Source organism: Neocloeon triangulifer, unplaced genomic scaffold, assembly GCF_031216515.1.
Source record: "Neocloeon triangulifer isolate White Clay Creek 2 clone unplaced genomic scaffold, ASM3121651v1 ptg000003l, whole genome shotgun sequence".
NCBI classification, from domain to species: Eukaryota; Metazoa; Arthropoda; class Insecta; order Ephemeroptera; family Baetidae; genus Neocloeon; species Neocloeon triangulifer.
The window spans coordinates 9,408,840-9,430,808 of record NW_026775546.1 but is presented as its reverse complement, the minus strand read 5'-3'; the positions used below and the strand labels follow the sequence as shown (position 1 = coordinate 9,430,808).

The 21,969-nt window shown below is 36.0% G+C and overlaps 1 protein-coding gene across 8 annotated transcripts in view; it reads left to right on the top strand.

Annotated features, from left to right (window-relative positions):
• The window catches only part of LOC132193168 (uncharacterized), a 125,587-nt gene that overhangs the window by 34,577 nt on the left and 69,041 nt on the right, over positions 1 to 21,969 (top strand). For all 8 annotated transcript variants that reach the window (XM_059613625.1, XM_059613626.1, XM_059613629.1 and 5 more), the window contains one exon: positions 8,298 to 8,329. The gene's annotated coding sequence lies outside the window, so the exon portion shown is untranslated. The remainder of the gene's footprint in view (positions 1 to 8,297; positions 8,330 to 21,969) is intronic.

Genomic DNA, 21,969 nt, shown 5'->3' with positions numbered 1-21,969 from the left:
GTAGTGATTGTAGTGTAATTTGACTGAACCATTGAATTATTGAATTTTAAATAAAAGCTCATTTTTTTCTGAAATAGACCGTCAAAATCAATCTCAAGTTTTCTTTTTTGATGATTTTATTCTTCTCCTGATTCCCTTTGTCAATAAATATTCAATTACAAGACAATTTAATTTATTTTGTTAAAAGTATTTTCTTTTATTATTCAAATAAGAAAAATAGTTTTACTTGGCCTTCTTTCTTGAAATGAAGTTATTTTCAACAGAATTTAAAATCGCTTTTATTGAATTAATACAAATGTATATTCAGATCCATTCTGATTCCTAAGAAGTGTCTTCAACAAAACGAAAAACCCAGCAGATCTTTTCTCTCCAACACCCTCCTCTCGTCAGAGCTGCTTTCCTCTCATTTCCGAGAGAATTTCTTCTCCGAATACTTTTCGAGATCCATCCGCCACTGCTGGAGAGCAGAGATTATTAATTGGCTGGCAGTCCGTTTTCAATTTTAAACCTCCATCCGGCGCCACCTTAATCCTTTCCAATAATCTTTTAAGAGTTTTCCACTTACCAAGATTTTAAGCAAGTCTCGTCGGCTAAAACTAACAAGCACTCTCCGCCGACGCTTCTGCTTCTTAAGTCAACACCCCAACCAGCGTGTGTCTGTCATTCACGTAATTCGGCGGCACACCCCTCAATTAAAATTTCACAAACAAAGGCAGCAGCCGATCCGAAGGGCACATCTGGTTCCGTTCTGCTCTCCAGAGACTGAATTTTATATAAATAAATCTCGAAATTTTCTCTACCATTAAATTTATTTCAAAATTTCACTGGTCGCTCAAAAAACGCACATTCTTTTCCCTTTCTCTTCTGACAGAACGAGAGCAGTTTTTAATATCAAAAGTAATTACCATTATTAAAAGGGGTGGAATGTTTTCCGAGCAAGGTGGATGATGAGAAAAAAGTTTGCTCGTCTCGGTGCCGGGAATTCGCAGCAAAATGAAACATCAAAGGAAAAATTTTTAAATAAATATTTTTTGAATTAATTTCTTTGCCGTCCGCAGGTAGACTGAATTTTTTCCGCATTTTTCGCCAACCCGAAAAATTTTTAATCTTTTTTGTGTCTTGCGAGGAGCATGTGTCGGTAATTTCATCCGCCCGCCGCAAACATTGTTAGGGAAAACGGCTGCTAATATTCGTTCGCTCCCTCCTCCCTTACGCCCGGGGTGCGTGTCGGCGAAACCTGTGGGGGATGATTTTTCGTCTCGTCCGTCAACAAGCTACACGATTTTTCCCGGCTAATTTGGAAAATTGCCTTTTTGCCGTTTACTGATACTTATTGGTGAAAATGTATAGTAGCGCCTTTCTGGGCTCAAAATTTTAGGTGAAAGAGTCCGAAGTAAAAATTATTACCAAGCAAAATGTTTTTATTTTTTTTTAGATTCATTTTCACTGATTATGTAAAGAAGAAATATTAAAATTAGGATAATGTTAATTTTACTTTTGTGTGACATGAATATTTTTAAGAAATTTCCACGAACTTTGTCCAATAATTATCAATATTGCTGGTTAAAAATTTTTGAAATTTAATAAAAGTCCAAAATCTATTAAAAAATATGAAGTCATTTCTGTAATTAAAAACTGTTTTTTTTTTTTGCAAATAAGTAATTTTAAATCAGAATGAATCGATTCATAAAAATTCAGTGAATTTTTGAGTGACTTAAGGAAAAAAAATTATATCAGAAACTTCTTTATTTTGGGGGGAAATTTGTCTCCTTGGATCTAATCACGTACGTATTCAGTCGATTTTTCGCCACACCTTCATTAACCTTAATCAAAGGTCCCTAATTATCTATGACGGGGCATAAAAGACGGCAAAACCACCAGACCCGACTCTCGTGCTCATCAGTCTATGGCTAAAGATCTTTTCACCGAGCGAAACTCTCTTATGGCCGGCTAGCCGAAACATGAAAGGGTCTCTCTGTGTGCCGGGCCAAGTCTGGCAGTAATTAAACTCCAAAGGCAAAGAAGGAAGATGCAGCACGCAGTTGTTACTCACCCGCGCGCTTGCTTACATGTACATCAACCCCATCAGCCCTTTCCATACCCAAGCAGCGGCCGGGACCCTCTCCGACGGGGGCCTCTTGAGGCCGCGCAAAGTATATGGTGCCTAATTGCGGGACCCGACGAGGAGACGCTCGTAGTGGTTTCGGAAATTATTAAGGCCCGGAAAAGTTAAGAAACTACATTAGGCAAATTTTCAATAGTGAATAAGTAGTTAATTTTCAATTATCAGAAGAAATGGGTTAAAATATTTAGCACTCAACCTATAATAATGTAATAATTTTTTTTGTAAATTTACATAATTTTTTATCCTTGTAGTGAAAACTTAGAGAAATTCGGAGACAATCAATTTTGTATATTCTACACCAAATTTTTAGCGCAACCTATACTTGAATTTTTTTATTTACAATAGTGTAGACCATTAAGTTTAATTTGTTTCTATAGTTTTTTATGCAGTTTCATTAAATAAATCAATTAATGTGGTTAGCCTTGAATCACACATTTTGCATTATTTTTCTTAGAGACAAATACACAATTACAATCCCAAGAATGCCAGTGGATTTATTGTATAAGAAATTATTGATGAGCTCTAAGCGCAAGTTAAGACTTAAAATTAATAAAATCTCGCACATTTTGAAAGTTACATTTTTACCAGCCAATTATTTGTTGCAAATTATTAAAAAAAAAATATTGAATTTCAACTTATAATTATTTATAAAAATTTTAAAATGAAATTATCTAAAAATATAATAATTTTAAAGTAAATATTATTATATGTTAGTGTCTGTTAAGTCTGTTTGTTAAAATATAAGTAAACTGATTTAGTCTTTTATTTTGTTAATTTGCTCAAAACCTTCTTGTGGCAATGAATTATTGCAAATTAAGATTCTGATTGACTTTTTCAAGGAAGTAATATTTATTAGATTCTCGGGTGATTTTCATTCAAAATATTTATAGAAAAAATATCAAATTGAAAGTTAAATTGATCACACTCAAATAATTCTATGAAAAAACTGACCTGTAAAAAAATCGTTCAAATGACTTTATCTTGACTATTTACTAAAATAACATGTGATACAAGTTTTGTCCCCACCAAGCTTACATGAATTGAAATTGAAAATCAATAATTTAAAATGTGGCCTTTGGTCGCAAGGAGGTCCTGGTGGATCCCTCCAAATCCACCCACCAGCAGTTGCAGCAGCCCCAGCGAGGCTCTCGGCGCTCACCCACCCGCCTACCCTTCCTTCATCATCTTCTTCTCTTACTTCTGATACACACTGGCTGCTCTCCAGCCGCCGCTCGGTTCATTCTATTCCAAGTTCAGTTGTTCAACCGCAGAGATGCGGTTCACGGCTTTGATGTGTTTAAACCTCGTGTGTGTGCGCCCTCGTCGGTCCGCCGTCCTCCGAAAGCTCTCTCGCGTTTTAATGCCGCCCCAGACCTGCAAAACCGAATTTCGGGCTGCTGAATTCAGAGAGGAAGAGAAAGACACGCCGTTTGAAGTTCGCCAAATAAATCGAATTTTTCCATCAGAATTTCGCAAATCCGGCGCCACTTTCTTCCGTTTAATTAAAGGATTTTGGGCTAAAACTTTTCGGAAACTAATTTTGTCTCGAGAGGGCGGAGATTTCATTAAATAAATTTCCAACTTCTTCGCATTCCTCGCGCTTAATATATGTACAGAAAAGTACAGCGTGTGTGCTGGCAGAGAAGCGGGATGATTTTTGCCTCTTATTGCTGAGCAAACACGGCTTATTATTTGCATAGTTGGTATATAAGGAGGAAAAAGCCGGCCGGGGATGCCGTAATAAGGGTTGCCGGAGGAGCCGAAGGAGTGTTTAATTACTTCATGCGCTGCAAACCCTTCCTTTCTCTTTACTCCTCACTCTCGACTAGTCCGTCATCTCCCACACACGCGCGCACCCTCCTCCCTCTTCCAATATGCATACGCTTGAGAACTCAAGGTGGACCGAAAGCAACCAGGGGCATTACTTATTCACCGAAATAATTCCGACGCCAGTTCTCGGGATGAGGAAGCAAAAATTTGAGATGGAGTTGCAAGAAGTTTTAAGAGAAACTTAATAAAATTGTGGAAATCATTATTTAGGAATATTATTATAAATTAATAATTGAATTATTAGTTAATATTTACGGAAATTCAAAATTTAATTATAAAACATATACTAGGCAAGGTCCTGGCAAAACGATAAAGTAATAATTTCATTTAGATTCATATCTATAATACTACGTGCATGAAAATTTGTTATTAATTAACAACAACTATAAGGGAAAAAAATGCTCATGTTATCAAGCATTATGATCTAATTAATTAGTAAAAACCACAAAATTAAATATTTAATTTTAAAATTAATTAAAAAATTAAAAATAAAGATTTAAAATATATAAGTATAAAATTTAATTACAATTTATCCTTAAATATTTTGATACTTTGTTTAAAATAATATGTAAGTTATTTATTGGAGAATTCTGGTTTTGTATATTAATTTCCATTATGTTCAAAGGCCCAGTTAACTTTGAATATTTGACTTAACATCCTCGACTCTCTGATATGATTTTGCTCGATTCCCTTTGACTGCTTTGATAGATCCCATTTGAGACTTGCTGCATTTCCGAGTCCGCCACTGCTGCTTCCCGAGGAGGAAAATCGAGAAGGAGATTCTCTGGCCGGCCGCTCTCGCTCTCTCGTCAAAAGGCAACCCTTTCGCTTGATTTTCTAGCCAGCGGTGTGCAGCCTAATGTATCTCATTAGAGGCCGCGCAGTTTGCTCTCCAATTTATCTCTGCCGATGTGCTCTGGCGAAATGCTGCTGACTCACAATCTAATGACTGCACGGTCAGTAAAAAACCACGCGTAGCGCCTCTCTATGGCAACCCCTTTAATTATTTGCCACTTCCCCCCGCAGCTCGAATTTGCCTCCGTAATTGATTAGGAGAGGAAGGAGCCGCCGAGGATTATAGGCGGGGGTGTCTGCAAATTGGACGGACTTCCAACCCCCTGAAGACGAACGTGTTATTGTTTCATTTTTCCGATTTAAACTACGATGATTTGGATATTTATCAAGCACAATAACTGTTGGAAAAAAGGGATATCTGGAGCAAATTGTGTTTTATCAAGAATTTTAATAAAAAATTCATGCATATTTGATATTCAATTGAATTAATTTGATTATCTGTTTTAAGTCGTAATTAAAATCGTGGATAATTCTAAGTATTCAAATTTAACAATGGTAAAAAATTCAAAGACAGCCCAGATCTATGCACCAAGAAATTTTTCAAAATTCTAGTTTGACAAATTTCGTTTTAAATTTCTTTAATTATATTTGTTCTCCATTCTCTGCACGCACGTTTTAAACCTGCGAGAAATATCCAATAATACAAACATATAAATCAATTTTCTAGTTGGTTTTAACAATTAGTTAAAATTTAAGAACATACAAAAATTAAAGTACAATGTTAGGATTGTAAATGCTAGAAAATGTTTTAAATTATATTTTTTTCTTAATTAAAAATCCCAAAACAAACTAAATTTTGTCTACTTTTAGATTTTGATGCAGATAATTTCCATTTTCATGTATTAATTGTTGATTTGATGTCAGATTTTGGGTTATTTTCAATGTTTTTGAATGGGAGAGTAAATAAATTTTAAGTAAAACAATTACGTAAAATCTAACTAAAATTTATTTTTTTATTTTTTTTAGAAGTATTTTTAAGCAATTTTAACCTTGATTCTAAAGTACTAGTTTCCTAAACATGGACAATAAAATTCCTTTTCCTGCATTTGAAGGCACAAACCAGTAAATCACTCTTGTCTCCTGTAACTGCAGCTGGGAAAACAAACTCGGCGACAGCGCCGCTCACTTGGTCGTCCCGACCACAATCAAATTAGCGGCGATAATTGCACCTGTCGCAAAAACACGTGAACGAAATAAAGCGGGGGACAAAGAGAGGCAGAAACTCCCTCTCGGCGTGCGGCGATATCGCGTCTCGTTACACAATGATTATCGCAACAGCGCGTCCTGACAGCAGCCTCCGCTCTCTCGTCGGCGCGCCCCAGAAATTGAGAATCTTCCTCTATTAATAAATCGCCCCCGGCCGACACAGTCATACGCACACACCTACCTGATAACGCCCAAGTGAGTGTAATTTAGTGCCGCGTCGCGAAATTTATATGTACTCAGCGCGGCTTCTGATTGTGCCTCTCGCGGTTTTGAATTTCCGTCGCCAGTCCGTTGCAAATGAAATCCAATTTCAGAAAGGGAAGGAAAGTTCGCAAATATTCCTATATAATTCAGTGGCAGACTTACTTAGACTGTAAGGAATAAAATTGTAATCATTATTCTTTTGGAATTTTTTCAAAAGCTGTAAATTCATAAAATTATAGATTTCCAACTGCACTTTATTGACTTACCAAGAAAATAAGAAAACAATAAATTTTGGTGTCTGATAAAAAAATTATCAAAGCTTAGCAAAATATTAGCTAATCCTTTGCTATTCCAGACGCTACAAAATAAAAAATGCAAATTGAATGTTTAATTCATTCACTATTTTAAATTATATAAGATAAAAAAAAATTGAAGTTGATGTCATAAATAAAGTATTAAATTTAATTTTTATATGATTAAATTTAAAATTGCAAGATTCACTTGAATTTTGCCGACTAAGGATATTATTGAGCACCAGAAAAAGGTTTTCTGAATGGTTTTGTAAAATGTGTTTGTATTATAAATTATGTCAATTGACGTAATAAAATTAATAAAAAAGTGAAAAAATATTTTAAGGATCGGAAATAATGCTAAAAATCTGCATTAGTAATTAATATTTTTTAATAAGTAAATAAAAATGTCTATATAAATATTAATTCTCATTTTTGCGAGTTTTGGTAAATAAGTCCAGTTGGCGTCTTGCAAGTTTTAGGTTAGCGGCGCGAACATGAATTTCTACTCGCGCCGAAACAATGCATTTCGCCCCGGGGGCTTTTCATCAAGCGCGCGAACGCCGTTACATATACAAGAAATCCATTTCAGACCTTTCAAATGCACGGATATGGTTTATTTTATCGTTTTTAAATATTCATCAGCGTCGAGCTGCAGAGGCAGCGGAGCACAACCCTTTCTCCGAGAGAGAGAATTATATTTCCTCTCTCTCTCTCCGATCCATCCGCTAATGCATTATTCCAGTCTCGCTACTGCTGCTGCTGTTTATCATTATTTTCTTTCCTCCGTTTTTAACCAAACTGTCACGACACTATATAGCTGGCTGGTGTATAGTAAGAAGTTTCCCTAGCTGCTTTTCCTTCTGGCACCCTCCTCCTCCTGTCCGTCACAATTATGTGGCAGGCGCCGCTTGCAGTTCCTCTATTTCCTCACGTTTTCTTCTCCTACTTCTTCTTCCTCGCCAAAGTTTCTTCTTATTTATTTACATCCAAGCTCGGCGGGAGACGGAGATAATTATTTCGCGTCGGTCAGGAAGTGCAGTCTCCGCGAGATTGTTGCAACAGAAACGAGAATGAAAGAGATGAGAAAATGTAATTTCTGTATTTTCCCTGACGTTAAATTTGCTAAAATATTGTTTAAGCAACAGCCCGATATAAATACAATAAAAAGCTACGAGATTTGAATTATTAAATTAATCTTTGATGTTTCTGAGTGAAACTTTTTCAGATAAGGTTTTTTATATGAAATATTTCATTTTATCAAAAAACTGTTAAAGACTTCTTTTAAATGTGATCTTAACAAATTGTTTTTTAAATTTACCTTTTTAACACCCACTTTTTATATAGTACGAATTTCACCTAAAATCACACATTTACAAAAATCGCCAATTTAAAATATGATTATTGATTGAAATTAATAAATTATGCGAAATTCCCATCAAGATTTAAAAAGTTTATTTCTGTTGGTATCATATAAAAAACTGAAAAAATGTAGCTGAAAGCAAATTTCTTCTATGAAAGCAATTATTTCTTAACATAATATATGAATTATGAATAGCAAAAAGAAATTTTTTCTGTTTATCAATCAAATTTGTTCCTATATGTTTGAAAATAATCCGCAGCAAATTTGTTACACTAAAAATTAAGAATCACATTAAACTCTAAAGCCAAAAGTTTGTTCATTGAATTTAATGAATTTATCAATTAACTCGATCATTGAAATTACAATCATCTTGACGTGTATTACAAATTGCTTAACTTATGCTTGTTTTGTTTGTTTGCTTCAGGTCTGGCAGGAAGTTGATCGTCAACAATTAAGGTAAGTTGCTGGAATCTGTTTCGTAGGCTAATTGCCACTTTGCCGCTCTCGTCATATATACGCATCCGAGCAAACGCGCTTATAAACCCATCCGTGTGTTATGCAGCAGTCAATTGCGATGAACTCGGTGCACAGGCTGGGAGCAATTCGGGCCAATATGCTGCACATTTCTAGAGACATAAATTTCATGGAGCCGCCGTGTGTTGCTCTTTCGTATATATTGATTGTCAGGCCGTATAATAAGACGTGCATTATTTCCATTCGGAGGCGCTGAAGAGAGAGACACAAACACACAAACTTTTTGGAAAGTTGTATAGCAGTTTGTTTAACTTTGTGTGCATACACATGTTTCCCCATTTGGGAAATAACATGCTCAACACAAAACACGGCCTTGCTGACGGCAAACATCAAATACAATTTATTATCGACGACCCACGCTCTTCGCTCTTACTTAATAGAATTAATTATAGATATGAGAAAAGTTTGTTTTTCGCGAAAAATTATCAGCGCAACCTGTAATTATTCGTGCCTTGTTTGTTTACTTGCTGACGTGTGGATGATAATTATTGTCCGAATGCACGACGACTCTTTACTCAAGTGGCATTTATTTGTGTGTTTGCACTGCATTTGAGGAAATAAGCTCAAGCTATTACAGTGGAGAGCACCTTCTGACACGCAATTACTCGGAAAACTGCGGACGAAACTACACTTTTGAGACCAAATAACACACACGGAAAGTAGTGTATTCTGCGGAACGATGCACCTTTATCTCACAATTTTTGTAAATAAAAAAGTTTCATTTGTTATTAATGCTTCAAATTTTCATAACTGAATACGAATGAAAAGAAAAATTTTTATTAACATAACTCGTGGTAAAGACAATAATCTTAAATTAGATTTATTCAATAAATTAAAATTGTGCCTTGGAAATTCACAAGTAAGTAAGTTCAAATCAGAGAAGTTATAAAATTTTAACCGATTGTGCAATTAGTTCTAAATGATTTATATAAGATTTTTATATGAAATAATTTCAGTTAAATTGATTGATAAAAATTCGATAGAATTTAACATTCACAAGAAATAATGTGCATTTAGCAGCCTTAAAAGAACAATATAGATTCAATTGCTTATACATATAATTAATTAGAATTAAATTTACACCAAGATCTAAATTTAAATATTCAAGTGCTAGAATATGAAGTTTTATTGCACAATAATGAATTTCATTTAAACTTTTTTAATATATTTCCAAATAAAATTCCTGTCTACTTTTGTAAATTTGTTTGCAAGTTTTTCCTGAGGGTGTGTTTCAATTTGAGAGCTTTCGTTGCAATTGGCCGAACCTGCAAAGTAAGATTGAAGACAGTTTGGAAAACTTGCGGTCGGATGATGGTGCATCTCTCTTATCATGTCACACACGCCACTCGTCGCCTCTCACGGTGTCAAAATCCAATCCCATTACCGCGAATTTGTGGAAATTACCTGGGCAAATATTTACGTCGTCAAGGGGAAAATTCAATTTTTGACGCAAATTGCGTTAAATCAACAGCCGGGCCTGTCAAGACCCATATAATGCGACACATCCTCACATGGCGCGCATACTTTTGATACAATTTTCTCCCGAGGATGAAACAATTTGGCCGGCGTGCAATATTAATGCAGCTCGTTTCTCTCTCCCCTGCACAAACACACACACACGTGCATAATTTAAAAGGGTGGAAATATAATAAAAACTCTCTTTATGCCTCCCTCTCGGATTTTTATTTCGCATGCACCTGTTGACGTATAAAAGCGACACGAATAATATAAAAAAAGAGGAAGAAAATATAGAGTAAAAACAATAGGCGCCGCGCAACAATGCTCGTCTGTCTTTTTTGAAAACGCGATCGGCGTGAATTTTTGATGCGCCGATCAAATATGCACCTGAAGTCATGCCCCTGCTTTTGTGCGAGCAATGAATGACACATTCAAATGCACGCCATCGGTTGTTATCTCGAACAGCTGCCAATAATAAAAATGCACAGACACACTTTATGTAAAAAAAATATATAAAACATTTACATCGAGAGAGAGCTTCGTGCCGGAACTGATTGTTTGCACTCCTCATTTCCTATATCAAACACCAAAATTCAAAGGAGAAATAAAAAAACAAAGGTTTTTACAATTGCCTGCACAGATAAACCTTGAAAACAAAAATTAGATTGAATTAATAAATTGGTAAAAAAAAAAAATAGTTTTTACACCCCTTTATTTATTTTTTTCAACGTTATTTACAAGTAACCCAGGAATTTCTTTTTCTTCATTGCATTATTAAAGAAACTGGTAAAAGTTACAGTAGCTAAAAATTATAAAAAGGAACGTCAAAAATATTGCAATTTAAAAAAAATTATTCTGGTTGAATTTTTCACTTTTACATTATTTGTTTAATCTTTTATTTTCTGATTGAAGTCCTACTTTCATTTATTATAAATTAGTATTTATTAAAAAAAGTACTTAATTTATATTGAGATTCATTTCTAATTTTTTTATTTCCATGAAACGGAATCGCCCCCTTTAATCTGCGTCATAATTATTGCCGTAAGCTTCTTCTTCTCTCGAGAGTCTTGATTCAGAACCGTCGTCGTTTTCTCTCTCACTCGTTCTCATTTAGATACGGCGTGCCGTTGTAATAATCAAAGATAAGCTGCCAAGAGGGAAATAAGGCGAAATCCGAAGGAGAGGCACGACTCGGCTGCACTCGACGGGGACCGCCCGATTTACAACACGCGGAAATCAGAACGAAGAGCAGCGGTATATATGGAGTGTTAGGGAGGCGCGCAATCAAAACAAGAATTTCGCCAAAACAAGTCGGGGGAAGAATTATCTTTTAAGTGCACGAGAAGAAGAAGAAGTGGAGCTTCACTTTGTGACCCTTCTTGACGTTTGCGGGACTCAAAATCTGATTGTTTACTTCATGATTAGTTAGAATGAGTAATATTCTTTTATAAATTTTTATAATAGCAAAGGGAACAAGTATTCCAGAAATGAAATTCTGCTAAAAAGAGTTCTCTATTTATGGGGGAATGGATCGAAAATAAATAAGAATAATAAATTAAAGTTTATTATAAAACTTTTAGTAATTATTGGATAAAAGATTATATATTTTTAAGAAAATATTACAAATATATAAAGGGTAAAAAAATATTATAAATGTGTAAAAAAGTATGAGTTTTAAATATATTGAATTGCAATGAAAATTGTCACAAATTTAATATAAATTTTTAGAATAAAGTTTGGAGCATTAATCAAAATGACTTTTTTTATTCGTCTATTAAATTTTTCGTAAATAAGTAGAGGAAATTTTTATATTTTTTTTTACCAGGGATCTGTAAAATAAATTGTATTGAATTTAAAAACTCTAGGCCGGTATTATGTTGAACGAATAATTTCACCTGCTGCTGATTTTACGTGCGAAGATTTTTATTGCTCTCATTTCGCTGCTCTGCAATGATTGCGCCTCTCGATTGCCGCTGACAATAAAAGGGGTGTATCAAATTGCACCCCTTGGGCACCGGGTGAAACGCACACTCGTCGGCAAACACGCTGAATTATTACATTATGCGCCGCTAAAATAATAATAATACGGCACAGCAGCGTGTGTGTGTAATTTACGAAACGAAAGACGGAGCCGAGAAAGCAGCGAGTCGTGATTACACACGGGGCCACTTTTATTATTGCCGAAGCTGTCTGCATACGAGAGAGGCTATGTGTGTGTGTTCTTTATGATTGGCTAATGGCCGTGCTATCGGCGTGGTACAGACTTGCACCGCAGGAAATTAGTCACGCAAATCGGCCCGGCGACCGACCATCTCCTTCTTGCCTCTTCATGCACCACCCTCGGCCCTGAAACTCAAACGCCTGCCCCTAGCTCGATCCCTGCACTGCAAACGTGAAAATTCTGCGGCAGCCCGACGTGGCGGACGACCAGTTCGACTAACACATGCACAGCCGTACGTGTCTGCATGGCCCTTAAATTTCCACCCTTTCCGGCAATTTATATATTTTATATAAAGGCTCTGATATTCGTTGCCAAGGGCCTAGAAAATAGATCCATTTATTTGCTGTTTGGCCTGATCTGAAAATTTAACCCCCATAGTATCAGTCTTTGATTAAAAAGTAAGTAGTTATAAATAGAAATGTTTTTATTTCAAATATTTGCATATTATGATAACGTGTTTGAATTTCATCTCATTACAAACCTCTTTTATTTTCAAATTTCTAACTGAAATTATAATTATTTTCTCAAAGTTTAAATAAACCTTTAAAAAAAAGAGCAGGTTTTTTGATTCAGTAGATTTTAAGAAAAAAAAATCAGGAAGAAAACAAATGTGTGAAGAAATAATGTAAAAATAATTGCAATGGTCCTTTTCATTGATTTTTCTACTTTTTTGTGTGTCTATTTTCAAGAAATTTATAGCTTAACGTTTAGCCTCAAGTGCCCATTTCCAAATTGTTACTGTAGAAATAAATGTTTATTTAAATCAATTAAATTGCCAAAAAATAAAATATTTTGATCCATTTCCAAATTTAAGAGGGAATCCAGTTCTAACTTTTATAAAAAGAACCGCATTTTTTGCCTTCTCTCACTCCATTTTAATCCTGTTTATTTTATATTTCACGAGCACCGCAAGTGAGATCGTTTGCCGAAATCATCACGTCTTTGATGGGTCATTAACTTTATTGCAAATAAACAAGATGCGATAGCGCTCTCTCTCCAGTCCCTCTCCCGTTTATGGAGTAAAAAGGTGTATCCTATCGCTGACCCCAGCAGCAGTAGCTCGACCCGAAGACGGGCAAGTTTATATATTCGCTCTTTTTTCCTCTCCACCTCTCGTGATTTATTCGGCGCTGCTGAGAGAGAGAGCAAGAGCGGAAGAAAGAAAGAAAGCCAGCCGTCGGAGAGAGAAATGTGATTTAAATTTCAAACATAATATCCGAGAGAGAGAAAGTTTTCGGTCCTTTATTTGCAAATACACAAAAGGTTCCACCCTCTGCATTATTTGCTGGATTTTTCCCTCGCCCGCGACCGTATATATTATTACAGGCGAGGCCAAATTTTACATATATTCGGCGCCGGCTGCGGGATTTGCACAAAAATTTCCAAAAGTTTTGACCCCATCTGACACACACGAGGGCTCGTTGTCAGTCAATTGCCACCTCCTTTTCTGCCAGAGGTGTGTTTGTGTTATTTTTTTTTAAGCTTATATAGGGGGCGAGAAAAAAGCAAGGAGGCGTCTTTGGGGGAAACGATTGCTCTGAAGAGAGCAATTTGCGCGCGGCAGAAACCTCTCTAATTTGGACGCTGCGTCAAAAAGCACCAAGGCGGAGAGTGTAATAAGTTAAAAAATGAATAAACGACCGTGCGCGAGAAAGCTTTCCACAGAAGAGAGGGACTCACTCACACAGAAATAAAGAGAAAAGAAGAAAATTCACATAAAAAGCGGCGCTGCGGTGGAGAGCAGGTCTTTGTTTGACAGTTGTCGGGACAAATTTGCCGCAGTAGAGCCGTAAATCTTGCTTTTTATGATCGGGGGGTTGGATTTTTTTAAATCTCTGCAAGAATAAGCTAGAAATTTAGGTAACTATGAATTTTTTCAATGGTAAAAAGGGTATCAATATTTTTCAGTGAAAATAAAAAACTAATTGAAAAAAATTCACAGGTCACAATTAATAAATGAATTAACACATTAAGACAATATATTCTGGAACTTCTTCTACATAGGCTAAAAGTTTCAAACTGAAATAATTTTTAGCCGTCTCAGTGGAAAATTGAAATATTAGCGCATAATATGCAAATATGAAGACAAAATGCAGATTTTCTATGCTGTTCTATGAACTTGTATTGTAAGTCTTTCTACGTTTTGAGGTTCCGTCGAGTATGTACTCTGCATGGTGCTATCTTCGCCCGACCGAAAAGACATTTGCGTGCGTGTAAATACCGCAGAAAGACATCGCAACTGTCGCGAATAAGCGCTTCCCGCCGTGAAATATTGTTTTACAACACACATTAGCAACGCGATATACCGCATTAATAACGAGTGAAACTTAAATTATCGTTGTTTGCTCGAGTAAAAAAAGAAGTGCTGAGTGCGCTGAGTTTGCCAATTATGCGTCACTTGTACTTTGAGTTTAACCTATTCGATTTCCCATAAATTATCCGTAAACTTGAAGATTAAAAATTGATTTAAATATTTGAAAGGACTGTTTACTTTCTTTGGCATGAAATGTTTACAAATGAATGGAGATTAAATAAATACAAATATATTTTTTCTTGCAAACTGACAAATTAAATCTTAGATACTTTCAGCCCTCCAAAAAACATCCCCTTATTTAGCAGGATGCACCCATTTTTTTTGTCCTCGGCGCGTGTGCATTGATTTATGGCCGACACTAAAAGGTTTTGATTGATTTTTATATTGATACGAGAGCGTGTGTGTGTCTGTCTCCCCTTATTTTCGTCTATTGTTTTTATTCGCGGGAAATGCAAGGCGGCTTCCTGCTTTTTCTTTTCCGTCCCGTCTGCCGCCGCGTCACACACGGATGACAGTTTGACACTCGCAGGCTCCAGACGTTTGATTCGCAGACGTATATAAGGGTGAAAATAAGCGAATCGGACCAGCGTGACAATGCACTCATTTCCTAATGGCGTTTAGAGACTCTGATTCACTCTGAAAGTCCCGAAAGATGAATTCTGCTGGAATTGGCAGATCTGATCCTAGTCCTAAAAATGAGGAGCAAATTACCAGTTCCTATAAATTCCTTCCTTATAACAATAATTATATTTTTAAAATATATTTCTTACTTTGTCTTCTTCACAATAAAAATTAATATAAAATTATTAATTCTTTTAGATTATTCACTTAAGTGTAATTTTGTAGGACAGGATTCTTGAACTTTTATTAAATTAAAACAGATTGTAAATTTCCGTTTGTTTTAGAGAACCTTTTACGGAGAAAATCAATCAAATCCCTGCTCCTCAGCTCTTGACTCGTTTTAGCTTATTTTCTCCTGGGTAATGTGATTCTTCTCCCATGCACACATTTATTTTCTATAATCTCTCCCTGCTCAAAGAGCGTCCGTTTCTCACCATGCACGCACCCCTTAAGCATATGTACCACGGCTGAAAGATCGGGAGAGACTGTAAATTATGCAAAGGTTTTTTGTAACTTTCAGCTGTTTTAGTTTCCCTTATGAATAATTAACGTCGCGAGATGAGAGGGCCAACCTTACACAGTTTATGACGGCGGCACACATAAGAAAGGCACTCACAAAATTTATCACCGGCAAAAATGCAGTCTCTTCTTGGGTGCTAAGTCAGCAGACAAGTCGACATGGGCATTTTTTACACGCACTTTCCCACAGGGACAAGTGTGAAAATGAATTCTTGCGAGAAAAGGGAAAGCACATCTGGGGACACTTTTTCAGCAAGGATAAAAAAAACTGACACCCATCGTTTTTCTGCCTAATTTACTTTTCTAAAAACGGCTGCGTTTTTACTTTCTTTTTTTAATTGTTTTTTGAATGAAAGCGTACTTTTTCTGATATTTAAGGCCTCCGGCACAAATCATCGACCAATTAATTTAAAAACATGTGGAAGAAAACATTTTTTAATGATATGCCAGTGAATACTTGAAATATAGGTAAAGTAAAGTTCATTTGCATAGTAAATGAACATATTATGTAATTTAATTATAAAATTAAAAAATTTACAAAAATGAACAGTTATTGTGATGTATTCATTAACTTCAATCAATTTTTTTTATAATTAAAATGAAGAATAATGTTCTGAGAAATTGAAATACAAAAGAAGAAGCTCAAGATTTATAAATCTACTCTAATGAAGTTAAGCACTAATGCAAGTTTTGCCCAAGGATGCTTTTCACTCGGCACAACCCTTGCAGCAGTTTTATTATTCTTTGCACTCAAAAGCCGCAATCCAAGTGAACATCGGCAGCTGCTCGTTTGAAATTTATTCCGAGATCGAAGTAAGAAGCGAAATCCGTCCGATCCGGCGACAAATGACGGACGGATGTATAATAGATTGGACGGAGAAATGGTCGAATCATGTTGCGGAATAAACTCGGCGCGCAACCATCCATCCTCCGCACTCGGAATAAGTTTTGTGTACGGCATCCGAAGCCCCCAAAGGGCATTTCTGCTCAACATATGCAAACCAAGCAGAAGAAAACTTTTCCGCCACAGCAATGTGTGCGAATGTAGTGCAGAGAGAAAGCAGCATTGTGTTCGGCGTGCGTGTATTAGACTTGCTCTCTCTGTGTGTATTTGAAGAGAGAGAGGGAAGGACCAGAGGGTGTGGAGCGAGCGGACTCATTGTAAGAACACACACAGAAGCTGCTCGCTCTAATTAATTTCTTTGTCAGCCGCACGTATTTCTGCCGAGAATTGAGAATCTGACAAAAGTCGGAAAGGCGTATGCAAAGGGGAGGCGGATTTCTGTAAAGGTCAAATTTCGGACTGCGCTTTTGAACTTGTGTTTTTGCTTGTTTGGCAAAACAATACGGGCAAGGGGGAGAAAATAAATTGTGATTTTGCTTCCTCGTTGAAACTTTTTTAGCTCTTTAAAATGGGATGTAAAGAAATTGCTGTGCGCAGATAAAATTAAAAAATAAAAATTTAATTTTTGTCCAAGAATATTATTTTTCATTACTTATTATTATTAATTACTATTATTTTTAACTTAATAATCAAAGAAGAGAGCTCGTGAAATATGTCAGAGTACATACTGGTGAGAAATTTAGCATAAAATATTTTATTAAATTTCGATTTTTTATTTTTAGCCAATATTTATTTATTTTCTGAAATAAGACCGCAGTTGAAAAGATTTTTTTACCTGTTATTTATTTATTTTTATATTTCACTTAATAAAAAATTGTAATACTCATCACAAAATCCGTTCAAAAAGTTCTAGAAGAGAACAACAGACTTTTGTTGGTTTTGATCGGCTTCACCTTCAGATTGCTCAGCTGAAATTAAACTCTTCTCTATCATAAGATTTCCTGCTGAGGTGAAACGAGATCCGCAAAATTAACGGCAGCTCGGGAGCAAAACGTGCAATAATAATAACCGAGGCCGATATAATAATAATAATTCGAAGCTGCTGAGGCAAGTCGAGAAAAAGTTAATTAGTCTTTTGATGTAATGGATACCTTTTCGGCATTCTCTTTGTGCTTTATGCTGATGAAATATATTATGCTTTAAAGGTTTAAGGTAGAGAGAGAACGAAAATGGAAACCGACCGCGCATATAATAGAGGCGGCACATAAGGAATAATAAGGGAGGAGGAGTGAGTGTGTGTGTGTGCGTTATATGATGAAAGGGTAATTTACGCATAATTAACGTCAAAAACTGCGCCGTGGCGAGAGAGAAGGGAAAAGGCGCACGTTCGCCTCCTCCGGTATTACATTAGCTGCAGATTTGAAGAATAAAACAGAGAGAGAACGCAAACTGCCGCCGCTTTTATAAATCATAAACAATTCAGGCAGCCTCTCTCTCACACACACACACACATGCTGGAGCCAGTTAGCAAAGGTACCTGTTGTGGATGAAATAAAACGCGGCCGGCGCCGCGGATAATTAGCCTAATCCATCATCGCGCCCCCGACAAAAGAGAACGCAGAAAGGGGTCGGCTAATTGGCGTTAACGAGAGGCAAAGCGCCGGCTATTTTTGACGAGAGAGTGAAAGAGCAAATAAATTGCGAATCGCTGCTGCTACAAAGTGGCCACTCACAGGGATTTATTTAGTCCGAACAAACTTCAAGAGTAGGAAATCGACCCTTCAAAAAAAAAATCAGCAACGTTTATTTTGAAATAAAGTGGAAATCTAAATCCGTCAAACATTTGTAGAAATTTAGTATTTTATTTAATTTTTTTCATTTACTAATTTTCCATTCAAAAAATCATTTAAATTCGACAAATACATAACAAATGAGTAAAAATATCTAATTACATTGATTAAAAAACTTATTTTGAAACTGCTTAGAAAAGATTGACTGTTTTTCTGAGTTTCCTTAAATTACAAGCCTTTTTTTCTTTCTGCAAACTACCTAAAAATACCAAACCATTCTAATAATTTCCAAAACAAGCAAGAATATTTTGGTGAGTGAATTTGAAACAATGCTGTAAAATTTTGGAGGAAAATAAAAAATTTAAATTTTAGTTCCATAGTTGAAACTAAGCAAATCCAAGAGTCCTCAATAATCTTATCTTTTTCATTATAAGATTAAAATCCTTAATTTATTAATGCTTTTGTCTTGTGAGTCAGCCAACCTTTTCTGTTGGGGAAGTTATTTTTGCATTAGGTAAGCAGGTGGGAGTTTTAAAAAAAACTCGCGGGTGTTTTGGCATCGGGTGCGATAATTTTAAGCCCATCAGGCCGAGCGGGAAAGAAGCGAGACTTTTGGCGCAGGCATGATGTTATTTATTAGGGTTCGCTCTCTCACTCGGCGAGTTTTTGTTGTAGAAGGGTCGAGGTTTCGTTAGTTAGACGTAATTACAAGGCGAAGAAGGTGCACACGGCCTGCGAAAGGAACCGAGGGTGTGCTATGGGGAGAGGGCCAAATAAGCAGGCCTCTCATTTATTACGAAATTCAAACGGCGGGCGACACCACCACTAAATCTTGGCAATATTCATAAGACGCCGAGAGAGAGAAAGCGAGCGAGCGAGATGATGAAGAAATATAAAACGCGCGCTCTCCCGCACTTTTCTTTCTTTCACACTTTGGCTTAAGAGAAAGGAGCTTTTGCTGAGAAGAGGGAAATTTTAATAACATTCGAACCCGATGTGCGACACAATGCGAGCGGCTGAAATTAAAGTTGTAAATTACTCACCACATAATCAAGTCGAGCCGAGACGCAACGAGGAGGAAAGAAATTTCACAAAATTTTGCTATTATGGGGCCAACTTTTACAGTGGGTTAGGAAAATTGTTATAAGTTTATAGCGCAAATCTCATAATTTAATATTTATTTGGAAATGCAAACTGGAAGAAATTTTAACAAATACTTTAATAAAGAAATTAATTTATATTTTATAAATTTTAAATTTAATAGTTTTAATATTTTTCCAATTTTTAAGGGCAATATTTAAATATTTTTACTAAAGTGTTTTAAAACTTGAAAAAATAAAATATATATTTTCATGGGTTTTCTTCATTATTGCAGTTTTTTTTTTTTAAACATCTGACAATGAGTAAGATCCTGTTTCCATGATTATATTGAATTAACAAATGATTATACATTTTGAATCATAATTAAATGCGGTCTTAAAAACAAAAGACTTGAGACTTGAGAGTGAATTTTATTGCCCTTGACACTCTGCAAGAGGTGAAAAATTGTTGCAGGAAGGTGTAGGTTTCATATTCTCTCCAATCCTTTCTTCTCCCTTGCAAAATGCGTGGGGGAGCAAGTCGAGAATAAAGCGATCTCTTTTCAGAATAGTTCCAGGGCATTAAATTTAAATTTTTACACCGTGACAAATAGAGGCGGGCGCATTGTTTAATGATAAAAAGCTCGCGGGCGCGTCCGCAAAAATGCTCTCCCGCGCCACTTTTTACCACCGAACGCCACCCCCGCATTGTCGAATCAACCCTTTTATACTTTTTCGGCTGTTCTTAAACTGCTTAAGGGTATTTTCTGATGTCTTAAAAAGCTGCACTGCAAAAAGGAGGGGCCGGGATAAGAAGAAAGAATGGAGCGAGTGAGAGAGAAGTTCTCCTCGGCGGGAAAGGAAAAGGGTGAGATAAAATTATCATTAAAGAAAGTACAGAAGTGTTCATGATAAATGACTCTATCCTGGCGGCTGTGCGCGATATTATTGTAATAACGGCGGAGGATTGCACTCTCCGCGTCGTTTGCACGCGAGCGTGAAAATCAAACCCCTGGATTTCGGCTGATAAGCGAAAAATCTGATTCGTCCCCTTTGATTCGCAGGGAAATCTCTCAACTTACGACTCCTTTAATGTTCTCCTGGGAGCAAAGAAAAGAAGAATGGAAATTAAAGAAAGGGTTTGAGAGAAGGAACATTCACTTCAATATTGGTTTAAAATCAGAATGGGAAAAATAATGAAAATGTAATTAATTTTGTAAATTGGAAAAAAGTCAAATATATATTTATATTTTAACTTCAGCTTTTTTTAATACTTTTTGACATTGAAAGTTTTAGCGCAATATTCATTTGTGGCGGTGCAGTTTTTGCAACAATTTTCTTCACGTTCAAGCAACAATTGAATCTACAAACAATCTTATTTAAAAAATTTGGAAATAAACAACAATAATTAAAATTAATTGCATGAATTAGTATCAAACAATTGAATTAATTCTATTTTTGAAACGTAACCAAATTAAATTCTATTGTAATTTTCTTTAGAAAAATTGATTGGTTGTGCATATAAAAATTGAAATAGATTGGAAACGCCCTTAATAAAATTTTATTTTACGTTTCATGAGTCTTTATCTAGAAAGAATCCGTTGATAAATTTGCTCAGTAACCTAGTTTCAAGCTCGCGTGAGGGAATCCGTCCGTCCTTGCCAAGCAACCCCTGACTCACCCCGAGAGTTCAAAACTCGGGGGGAGTGAAAAGCTCTCTCTTGCTTCTATGTACACTCCTCTTCTCTACAGCGATATATACACGTGCGGAATTAGAAAATGTGTGCGCGCACGGTCGTATCGCTTGGAGAAAAAGGGCACATGTCGCGAGCGGCTAGGGTGCATTTCTCGGAATGGCAAGAGAGAGAATCCACTTACATCACTTAAATGGAAAAGGCCGCTCTCTATGGAATGATCTACTCAAATCCAATACATAAAAATCGGCGAGGAATGAAAGGGCGAGCGCAAGGAGACATAATTTAAGAGATAGACTTTCTTGATTTGTAGTGGAAATTCGCTGCAACTTACTTTGCGACATAAACTGCCGCCGAATTTTCCGAAAGAAACCAACCGACAGGAGGGAGAAACCAAAAGACATAAATCAAGAAAAAAAGAAGAAAAATCAGCGATAGAAAAAAAAATGATAAAAAGCCCAAATTAAAAAAAAGTCCCATTTCGTTTCTCAACAAGGTCTACATTTTAAAGGGAAAATAGTAATTAAAATGGAAAAGGAAAAAACCTTAAATAATTTAGCTATTTTGTTTAGAAAGAAAGTTTGAAAATTTAGAAGAAGAAATTAGTAAGTAAGAGAAAAAAACTTATTGCAAAAGTTTCTGTCTATAAGGAAAGTGTTACTTATTAATTTTTTTTCGCTCTAAAATGTTATAAAGAAATTTTCATTTCTCCTGATTTGTTTTCTTCCTGCTTTTGCGACATCAAAGATATCGAGGTGCGTTTTATTTGGTCCGGCGTATTTTTACATCTCCAGCTCGGCGCTTTTCTCATTATTCAAATTGCGCGCCGCCGGAGTGCAATTCACAAAGACGCTTTCGCACATCAAGGAAACGCGGGATTGCATACTTTAGACGGCGAGATAGAGCAGTAGAATCCCGACTTTTTCTTCTTTCATCATCCGTATTACCTGTGCCTGTGTGCAGTTGAGCGACGAATAAGAAATAAAATCCGCTCTTTCACTCCATAAAACTTGCAGCACACT